The sequence below is a fragment of the Schistocerca cancellata genome, chromosome 6 (genome assembly GCF_023864275.1).
Source record: "Schistocerca cancellata isolate TAMUIC-IGC-003103 chromosome 6, iqSchCanc2.1, whole genome shotgun sequence".
Taxonomy (NCBI): Eukaryota; Metazoa; Arthropoda; class Insecta; order Orthoptera; family Acrididae; genus Schistocerca; species Schistocerca cancellata.
This window is the reverse complement of record NC_064631.1, coordinates 143,772,841-143,783,097: the sequence shown is the minus strand read 5'-3', so window position 1 is coordinate 143,783,097 and position 10,257 is coordinate 143,772,841.

Below are 10,257 nucleotides of genomic sequence, written 5' to 3'. Positions count from 1 at the left end.
TTAACTGCAAACTTAATTTTTTTCGGATGCCTCTGTTCCTCTTACAAATAAAGCAGTCGTCTCCAAATCTACTTTGAATTTTCTCTTCCATTCCTGATTAAGAAATGTTCTGAGTATTTTTGATGCACGTGATACGTGGCCGATTGTGCGATAATTTTTTACGTTTACGCACTCTTGCTTTCTTCGGAAGCGGATATTAATTATATTATTTTCAGAATCTGATGGAACTTCGCCAATTATTTAAATTTCATTGATGAGCTTGTACAGTTCTTGTTCCACAGTTCGGCTTCATGTCTCCATAAGGTGATCACATAACTTGTAATCTAAACTGAACTTTTGTTATAAACTGTGCAATATCATCCGCAAAACGGAGGTGGTTCGGATATGTTCCATTAACACAAATTCTTCCTTTATTTTTGCAATATAAATATGGGAAACGCCTGACAAAACTGTTGAAAATAGTTGTGATAGGGACTCTGATTATTTAACGTCTCTTTCAATTCTCAATTTTCCACTGTCCTGAAAAATCTAATGGAACCAGTCGCATATACAAAGCTGAATAGTAAGCAAGGAAAAAAAACTTCAGGAGGCGATTCCTGACATAAGAACAAAAATTTTCGTCCGGAAATGGACGGTGGAGTTTACAATTAAAAACGGTCCTGTCGTTAGCATTCTACACCGATGAAGTGATTTGGTACTAATGGCATCATAAAAGTACGTAATCGTCGTCTGTGGGCTACAGGAAATCCTCGGGGAACGGTTAAATTGTCGCATCAGCGGACAACGATTATTGGCGACACGTACTTGGACCATTTGTTTCGTCACGACGTCTTAATGGACACACGCCTGCGGAATTCCTGCATAACATCAGCCTCTTTGGCTGAAGATGTGTGCTTACTAACACGATAGGTAACGTACGTGATGCATGACGGAGCATTAGTTAATTTTTGTTTCACTGTTCGTCGACACCTCAACATCTTCCACATGAGTTGGACAGGACGAGGGTGCCTTTCGCGCAGCCACCTCTGCCACCGGACTTAAACGATTTGATTTTCACCCGTGAGTGGATCTCGTATGCGTATGTTGAGCCAGTTGCTCATGTGGACATCTTGACCAGTGCGTCGATGTGGTCTGTGCTACAGCTACTGCCTGAAACATTACAAGGGGAGAGGCAATACATGACACAACGTGTGGACGCTTTGTTTTTCTTCCCTTGGCGTCTACTTTGAAAATCTTATGGAAGAAATTAATAAAATTAAATATTTAATGTAATGTACCTGTACTAACTGCTTAGCTGCAGATTCACAGTCCATTTAATATAAAGCTAGGAACCTTTTTTTTCTTTTTCTGTCTGGGTCACCAACTGGTGTTTAACGACTAGCTTAAAATCCCCCGTATATACAGGGATCGACAAAAAAATGGAAATTCCGAAAACTCTACACATTACGATGCCTAATACGATGTAGGAAACAATGTAGCATTCAAAAATGCGTCTAGTCGTCTCGGGATGGACAAAAAGAGGTTCCGTACGGTTTCAACGGAATCTTACACCATCCTTCGTGTAAAACAGGGGTAATTCACGTAACTATAAAGGTGGTGGATAGAGATTACGCACCATTCTTTCCAAAGTTGACCACGCCGGGTCAACAATATTGAGATCTGGTGATCGTTGTGGCTATGGAAGATGTTACAATTCATCATCGTGGTCACAAATCCAGTCCTGGACGATTCGAGCCATGTAAACAGGGGCCCTACCGTCTTGGAACACATCATCATCATTGGAAAAAACTATTCTACCATGGGATTGACCTGATCAGCCAAATTGGTCACATACATAATCCTTTACAGATACGCGACCTTGCAGAGTAACAGTGAGGTCTATGGAATACCAAGAAATACCTGTCCAAATCATCACCATGTTTTATTTATGGGTCGTAAAAGTCGGCCAGAAGTTGGAAACTGTGCACGCCCGGGTTCCCGGGTTCGATTCCCGGCGGGGTCAGGGATTTTCTCTGCCTCATGATGGCTGGGTGTTGTGTGCTGTCCTGTCCTTAGGTTAGTTAGGTTTAAGTAGTTCTAAGTTCTAGGGGACTGATGACCATAGATGTTAAGTCCCATAGTGCTCAGAGCCCCCTTTTTGGAAACCGTGAAACAAGACTCATCAGTCCAAATGACATTCTTCGATTGCTCCATAGCTCACTCTGCAATTTTCTCCTTATGGAGCTCCCTTCCTGTTGTTTTCTTGCTGACAGGGCTCCCGAGAGCATCATTCAGTTCTGCAGAAACTTGTGCAGCAGTCGTCCTCTTATTTCTCGTCGCAATTCATTTCAATGAAGGTCTGTCAAGATGGCTCAACACATACCTTCGCTCGCGGTACGACTTAGCGGATCATGATCTTCCACTCTCCCTGTATGCAGTATAACTGAAATACCAAACACTTCCCCTCCCTTTGTTACGAAAGCACCCATCATACGAGCACCAACAACTTACCCACGTTCGAATTCATTTAGCTACGACTTAACTACGCGCAACTACACAGAACACTGTTCTGGCCACGACTGACACTTTCAACGTACTGACGACATTTCACATGTGCTCTCCGTATCAAATGCAAGAGCGCAACCTGCAGACTAGGCTAGCTTTTGCATTGATGTTCAGGCATCCATTTCTCGGGGAGTATCCACATTTTTGACGAACCCTGCGCTTGAGCATACTAACATGGACATCTTTCTCGAGTGTTGTTAGTACATACTTTCTTGAAACTTTCTCAAAATGTAAGAATCCGCCAGCCGTCGTGGCCGAGCGGTTCTAGGCGCTTCAGTCTGGAACCGCGCGACCGCTACAGTCACTTGTTCGAATCCTGCCTCGGGCATGGATCTGTGTGATGTCCTTAGGTTAGTTAGGTTTAAGTAGTTCTAAGTTCTAGGGGACTGACTGACCTCGCATGTCCCATAGTGCTCAGAGCCATTTGAACCATTTTTGTAACAATCCCAGAAAAAGCCGTAATCCCTACTCATTGACTCGTTCTATATGTCAATTCACGACCTGATAATGGTTCATTGTTTTGTACGTATTTCTGAAGACAATTTGCGCATTTGCTTGATTAAGACCGCATTTTTCACCGGTGAGACTCGATCTAGTATCAAAAAAGCAAGTGGATGAGCCTCTAACGAGGTCACATACGACTGCGATCGGCCTCGGGATGCTGACTCATGACTCCCTGCCCCACTCAGGCCTTCGGTGAAGGTGATTCCCACGTGAGACAGCTTGCGTCTGTTCTCACACTGTCATAAAAGCTATACCTGCACTTAACCACTTTCTCTGCCTCCTCGCGCAGTAGCTGCAGTCACCACCTGTGATCACGAAAGTAATTGCCTGCCGCTACATACACGACACAGAATGTGTGCCGTGAACGCCTTGCACAAGTATGAGAGTGTAAACTTGGCCAGCCAGACAGCTGCATACTTCAGCGTCCATGTAGTGCTTCACCCTAACAAGCATTCCATTTTTAGGTCACGGCCAGTATTTGATACGCATGCTACGCACAGAAATATTGCTGTCACGCTGTTTGCTAGAGTGAATTGTGGATGAAATAGTGCGTGCGCAGAATCGAAATAAACTGTTATTAAGCCATCGTGACTCATAAACGGAGACCAATTCGTATAATGAATGAGATTATTTGCTTTTTAACGACCTATTCCTTAAACCACGGCACTTAAATAGAAATATGGATGCAATTTGTAATGCGGGAACATCTCATTCTGCAAATGGCAAACACTTCAGATGGAAGCTCCATCGCATGTATCCACGATTCATCGACAGGACATATCACAGAAAAATAAACGTCAATGATAGCGTATGGTTACAGCGATGTTACTTTACAACTTCCGATCCAAGACAAACAGCCCGCCCATCCGTGACGAGACAAGTGTGGATATGTTATCAGCTGCAAGCTATTAGGAGTTATTAACATTCCTTGTTAAATGGCACGTTACTTAAAGACGGCATTCATGGACCAAAGTGATAACGCTGACAGGTCAGAACAAATTGAAGGCAGCAGCTTATTAGCGACGTTAAAAATGAAAAAAGAATGACTTCCTCAATAGATTACAGAGAAGGTGGTTAAACAAACAAAAAATATATAAGATTAATGGAAAAACAGTTGCCTTCCTTTCCTCACATCCGTTTTCAAACAAAATAAGTTACACCGTATGTTTTTATCTTATAGCTAATTAGTAAGAAGAAGCCGGCCGCTGTGGCCGAGCGGTTCTAGGCACTTCAGTCCGGAACCGCGCTGCTGCTACGGTCGCAGGTTCGAATCCTGCCTCGGGCATGGATGTGTGTGATGTCCTTTTGTTAGTTAGGTTTATGTAGTTCTAAGTCTAGGGGACTTATGACCTCAGATAGTGCTTAGAGCCTTTTGAACCATTTTTAGTAAGAACAACAGATTTCGTAGCCTGCCTTGTACAACGTAGTACTTGTTACGGTAATCATTGGTAGCACGTTTGTGATTACAACATACGCTTACTTTACTTTTTCGTGTCCGGAAACCAGGTAACAATCTTTCAGCCAAACATAGGGCCAAGTCCAAGGCTTCTTTCTTGTCCAGCCATAAATCGTCGGAGTTGCACCTGCAAGGGCAGTTTGGGCAGGTGAGCAGATGCTCCATATCCTGCACAGTGCCACAGTCACACTTATCATCCGTGGTTCCAAGATCCCACCTAATCATACACTGCTTCGCAAGGCACATCTAACAGTTCAGACTCACTTTTTATACACTGACTTTCAAATATTACTCGCCTAATAATTACACGAAAAGCACGTAATGAGCTCATTGGGTGTACAGAAACAGAATATAAGAGTAACGACATTGCAGTTACCGCGGTAGAAAATGAACTTAGAAACTGAGATCTCATATCATCCTAACAAGAACTGTATCGACAATGTGAAAGCAAGCCGGCAGAAATTAATGGAGAAACAGCCCCGTCCAAATTTAAAGGCAAGGCACGGATCTCGACAACGTTCCAAATGTGTTCAATATGGTTAATCGAGGGGGCCTGGAGGGCTATACCAACTCCGTCATCGGTGGTCTTGTTGAAGGAACTATGCACATGATCTGACAATAAGTTCCCGTGTAGTTCACTGGTAATAACATAAGATAGTCATTCCGAAACTAATGTCCGCTATTTTTTTTCGTCGGCTCTGAGTGACCAAACCAGATTATGTACTACTTTTTTAACCTTCACGCTAATGTCCTGTTGGTTTCGTTCTCCTGCGACAGACAGAAGCAGCAGTAGGAGAGGATTTCAGAATAGCGTCTGACATGGAGGCTCGCATAAAACGTAAATGTATCACAGAATTCGTCACATCGTAACTAATTACGCCAACTTAAATTCATCGACGCTTGCCGAAGGTGTATAGACACATAAGGTAGACGTGAGTAACACATTCGCGAGCATTGGTAGATTTATGTGCGAAACTGTATGTCGGCTGTGGCGCCTTAGACAGGTAGTTACACAATCTTGATTATCACCAAGTGTGTGCGAGAAGCATTCAACGGATGCTCACTCAAAGTAAAAAAAATATCGAAAAGAAATCTGTTGAGATCTGCTGCCACAATACGAGACTGAAGGCGACTATCTGAAGACCGTCAGCACCAGAGATGAGACACGGTGTCACCAATACAAGTGTAAATCCCAAAGACAGCCCACGGAGTGACGACAATCAACTTTTCGAACAAAGAAGAAGATCGAAGAACACCCATCTGAAACCGGAGTGCTCTGATATGGGACAGGCGGCGTGTAGCTCTTTTTGATGTCTTGGAGCACAAATCAACTATTAATTCAGATGGCTGCAAGACGATACTGACTAGGATGAAAGCGCAGATGACCAGAGTCAGCCCACAGACGAAGAAAAACTTCCGCTTCCAACTCGATAGGGCCAGGCCCCACAAAAGTTTTGCGACTGTGGGAGTCATTGCGTAATTCTGGTGCACTGTTCTACAAAATCTGCCATACAGTCCTGATGTAGCACTTTCATCGTTGCACCTCTTTGTGTCTATGACAGATGAACCACGGGGTCGAAATTTTCTAGACGAAGATGCTGCCGGGAAAGCTGCAAGACAACGGCCAGGCTCGGCTCTTCCAGGCTTTTACGAGCGCGGCAAGCAGACTGTTTTTCATCACTGACAAAAGTGGATAACGAATGGTGGTGACTGGATAGAAAAATGATAATATGTAGCTGGAATTTAGCTCTATTTAACTGTCTTATTTTGCGTTCTGTATATTTAGTTTCCATGAAAATGAATGTGAGGCCATTAGTTAAAGAATGACCGTGGTAGCAGCTGCCCCGTGTAATCTAATTTAAACATCCCCCACAAGTAACATATGAATACATCCAGTAGCTGCCTGAAAATGGTGCTCTGTTAACAGAAGAGACGCACTGCATCAAGTTAGTTCCACGTGTTTGTATCCTGCCACTAGCGTGTACTGATGTATGTCGACTTTCAACAGTCTACATGTATCTTCCCCCTTGCTCTGGGCGTCCAATGGCGATGTTCCTGAGCCCATTCTAACCCATTTTGACGGTTGTGTTTTGAATGGTGGCTTCCGTAACACATCCGTGGAGATGCTCGCCGATGATACGATTGCACACCGATTATTGTTGTCTACCAATGAACACTATCTCATCATCCTTACGTAATGCGGAGTTGACCACTAGATGTCACGAGAGGCGAACCAGCCAGTATAAAATTACGCAGGGAGTATTCTATTGTTAGCAGAGAAGGAGTAACAGCCGAATGGGTCCGTCGGGAGCGCTCTGACATTGTGAACAGACTGGTCATTGGATTTCAACCAACTGACATGTCGGCCAGGGTCATTTCAATCCTTTCAAAACTGCTCAGCTCGACTGTCAGTGAAGTTTGTGAGGTTGAAATGCGAAGGAACAGCCACAGCTAAAGGAATACCAGGCATAACCCACCTACTGACGGACAGGGTCCGTCGAGCACGGCGGAGGGTCGGTGTTAAAAATTCGCTTAAATTCAATGGAAGAAATCACTCTTGAGCTCCAAAGTGCTCCCAGCTAGAGAAATGTGTCCAGGGATGTACAGTACAATGGTTGAGCAGCACCTCATAAGACACACATGTCTGTACTCAATGGTAAGTGGCGCTTGAGGTGGTGCAAAGAGGGACACCGTTGGACAGTGAATGACTAGGAACGAGTGATTTGCTGTGGTGAGGTACGCTATTCCCTGCGGCAATCCGATGCAAGGGTTTGGGAGATGTTGTTACGGTATTGGGGTGTTTTTTGTGTTCAGGATTTGGTCTCACTACTGCGTTTAAGAAAACGTTAAATGCGTTGAGATGTGTCCACATTTTACATATTACAGCGTTGCGCACTGGGTACAGTAGAAGAAGATTTCGGAGATTAAAATTGTTTATATCAGCATGACAGCGCACGCTGTCGTAAAACAACACTTGTGTGACAATGTTTTTTGGACAATAACATTCCTGAAATTGACTAGCCTGCCCAGAGTCCTGACCTGAACTCAATGGAATACCTTTGGGATGAATTAGAACGTCGATTTCGCTCCAACGTCCAACATCAGTACCTTCTCTGGATTCGGTTCTTGAGGAAGAACGGGCTACTATACCTCCACAGACGTTCAGACACGTCATTTACAGCGTCAGCAGCAAAGCTAAAGCCAACATACAGGCGAAGCGTGGACAGATCCCACATTAATGTCCAAACAGAAGTCTCCTAATCAATAACATTTGGCAAATATCAGTGTATTCTGGTGGCAGCAACAGCGGGTTTTCCTAATCGAAGAAGCTCGAGTTGCTGCCACGACTCAGTGGAAGGTGTATAGCCTACTGTGTGCACGATCTCTACATCTACATGGATACTCTGCAAATCACATTTAAGTGCCTGGCAGAGGGTTCATCGAACCACCTTCACAACTCTCTCTTATTCCAATCTCGTATAGCGCGCGAAAAGAACGAAAACCTATATCTTTTTGTACGAGCTCTGATTTCCCTTATTTTATCGTGGTGATCGTTTCTCCCTAGGTAGGTCGGTGTCAACAAAATATTTTCGCATTCGGAGGAGAAAGTTGGTGATTGGAATTTCGTGAGAAGATTCCGTCGCAACGAAAAACGCCTTTCTTTTAACGATGTCCTGCCCAAATCCTGTATCATTTCTGTGACACTAACTCCCGCATTAGACAATAATACAAAACGGACTGTCCTCCTTTGAACTTTTTCGATGTACTCCGTCAGCCCTATCTGGTAAGGATCCCACACCGCGCAGCAGTATTCTAAAAGAGGACGGACAAGCGTAGTGTAGGCAGTCTCCTTAGTAAATCTGTTACATTTTCCAAGTCTCCTGCCAATAAAACGCAGTCTTTGGTTAGCCTTCCCCGCAACATTCTCTAGGGGTTACTTTCAGTTTAAGTTGTTCGTAATTGTAATACCTAGGTATTTAGTTGAATTTACGCCTTTTAGATTAGACATTTATCGTGTAACCTAATTTTAACGAATTCCGTTTAGCACTCACGTGGATGACTTCGCGCTTTTCGTTATTTAGGGTGAACTGCCAATTTTCGCACCATTCAGATATCTTTTCTAAATCGTTTTGCAATTTGTTTTGATCTTCTGATGACTTTATTAGTCGATAAACGACAGTGTATCTGCAAACAACCTAAGACGGCTACTCAGATTGCCTCCCAAATCGTTTATAAAGATAAGGGACAGCAAAGGGCCTCTTAACACTACATTGGGGAACGCCAGAAATCACTTCTGTTTTACTTGATGACTTTCCGTCAGTTACTACTAACTGTGACCTCTCTGATAGGAAATCACAAATACAGCCACATAACTGAGACGATATTCCACATGCACGCAATTTCACTACAAGCTGCTTGTGTGGTACAGTCTCAAAGGCTTCCGGAAGTCCAGGAATACGGAATCGATCTGAAATCCCTCGTCAATAGCACTCAGCACTTCATGTGAATAAAGAGGTAGTTGTGATTCACAGGAACGATGTTTTCTAAATCCATGTTGACTGTGTGTTAATAGACAGTTTTCTTCGGGGTAATTCATAATGTTCGAATACAATATATGTTCCAAAATCCTCCTGCACATCGACGTTAACGATATGAGCCTGTAATTTAGTGGATTACTCCTACTACCTTTCTTGAATATTGGTATGAGCTGCGCAACTTTCCAGTCTTTGGGTACGGATCTTTCGTCGAGCGAACGGTTGTATATGATTGTTAAGTATGGAGCTAATGCATCAGCATACTCCGAAAGGAATCTAATTGGTATACAGTCTGGACCAGAAGACTTGCTTTTATTAAGCGATTTAAGCTGATTCACTATTTACTTCTACGTTACTCATGTTTGCAGCTGTTCTCGATTCTAATTTTGGAATATTTACTTCGTCTTCTTTTGTGAAGGCATTTCGGAAGGCTTTGGTTAGTAACTCTGCTTCGGCAGCACTGTCTTCGATAGTATCTCCATTGCTATCGCGCAGAGAAGGCATTGATTGTTTCTTGCCGCTAGCATACTTCACATACGAACAGAATCTCTTTGGATTTTCTGCCAGGTTTCGAGACAAAGTTTGGTTGTGGTAACTGTTATAAGCATCTCGCATTGAAGTCCACGCTAAATTTCGAGCTCATAGTTTGCCCAACGCGTGGGTCACCCACAGTCTGCCGCCGCAATAAAACCCGCTGACATTACTCACACTGTGCTCGACCCCAAAGCCAACAGATGACATCCCAGGCGCGTAACACGCCCAACTATTCCATTCGGCGTGGCAACACGAGCGCTCTTTTTCCAACACAGTCTCTGTAACTCAGTTGCTCCGGAGTGTAAATACGGGGGGTTTTGAATAAGTAACTAAACACTTTTTTCTCGGCCAGTTTCGGTTTAAAACGCGCAATTTGCAGTCGGACATTGTGGAATATTCCCACTTCAGCCCCTATAGTGTCGTGAAGTTGTGATAGGTGGCGGCGCTTTCAAAATGGCGTCTGTGATGAAGATGTGTTCCACGCAGAGAGCTGCCATTGAGTTTCTTTTGGACGAAAACCAGATGATCGCAGATATTCATAGACATCTGCAGACTGTTTACGAAGAACTGGGAGTGTACAAAGATGTGGTGAGTCGTAGGGCGAGGTGTCTGTCGTCTTCACAAAAAGGTCGCGCAAACCCGTTCTTCCTCATCTGCGCTACATCTGTTTGACCCAATGAAGGA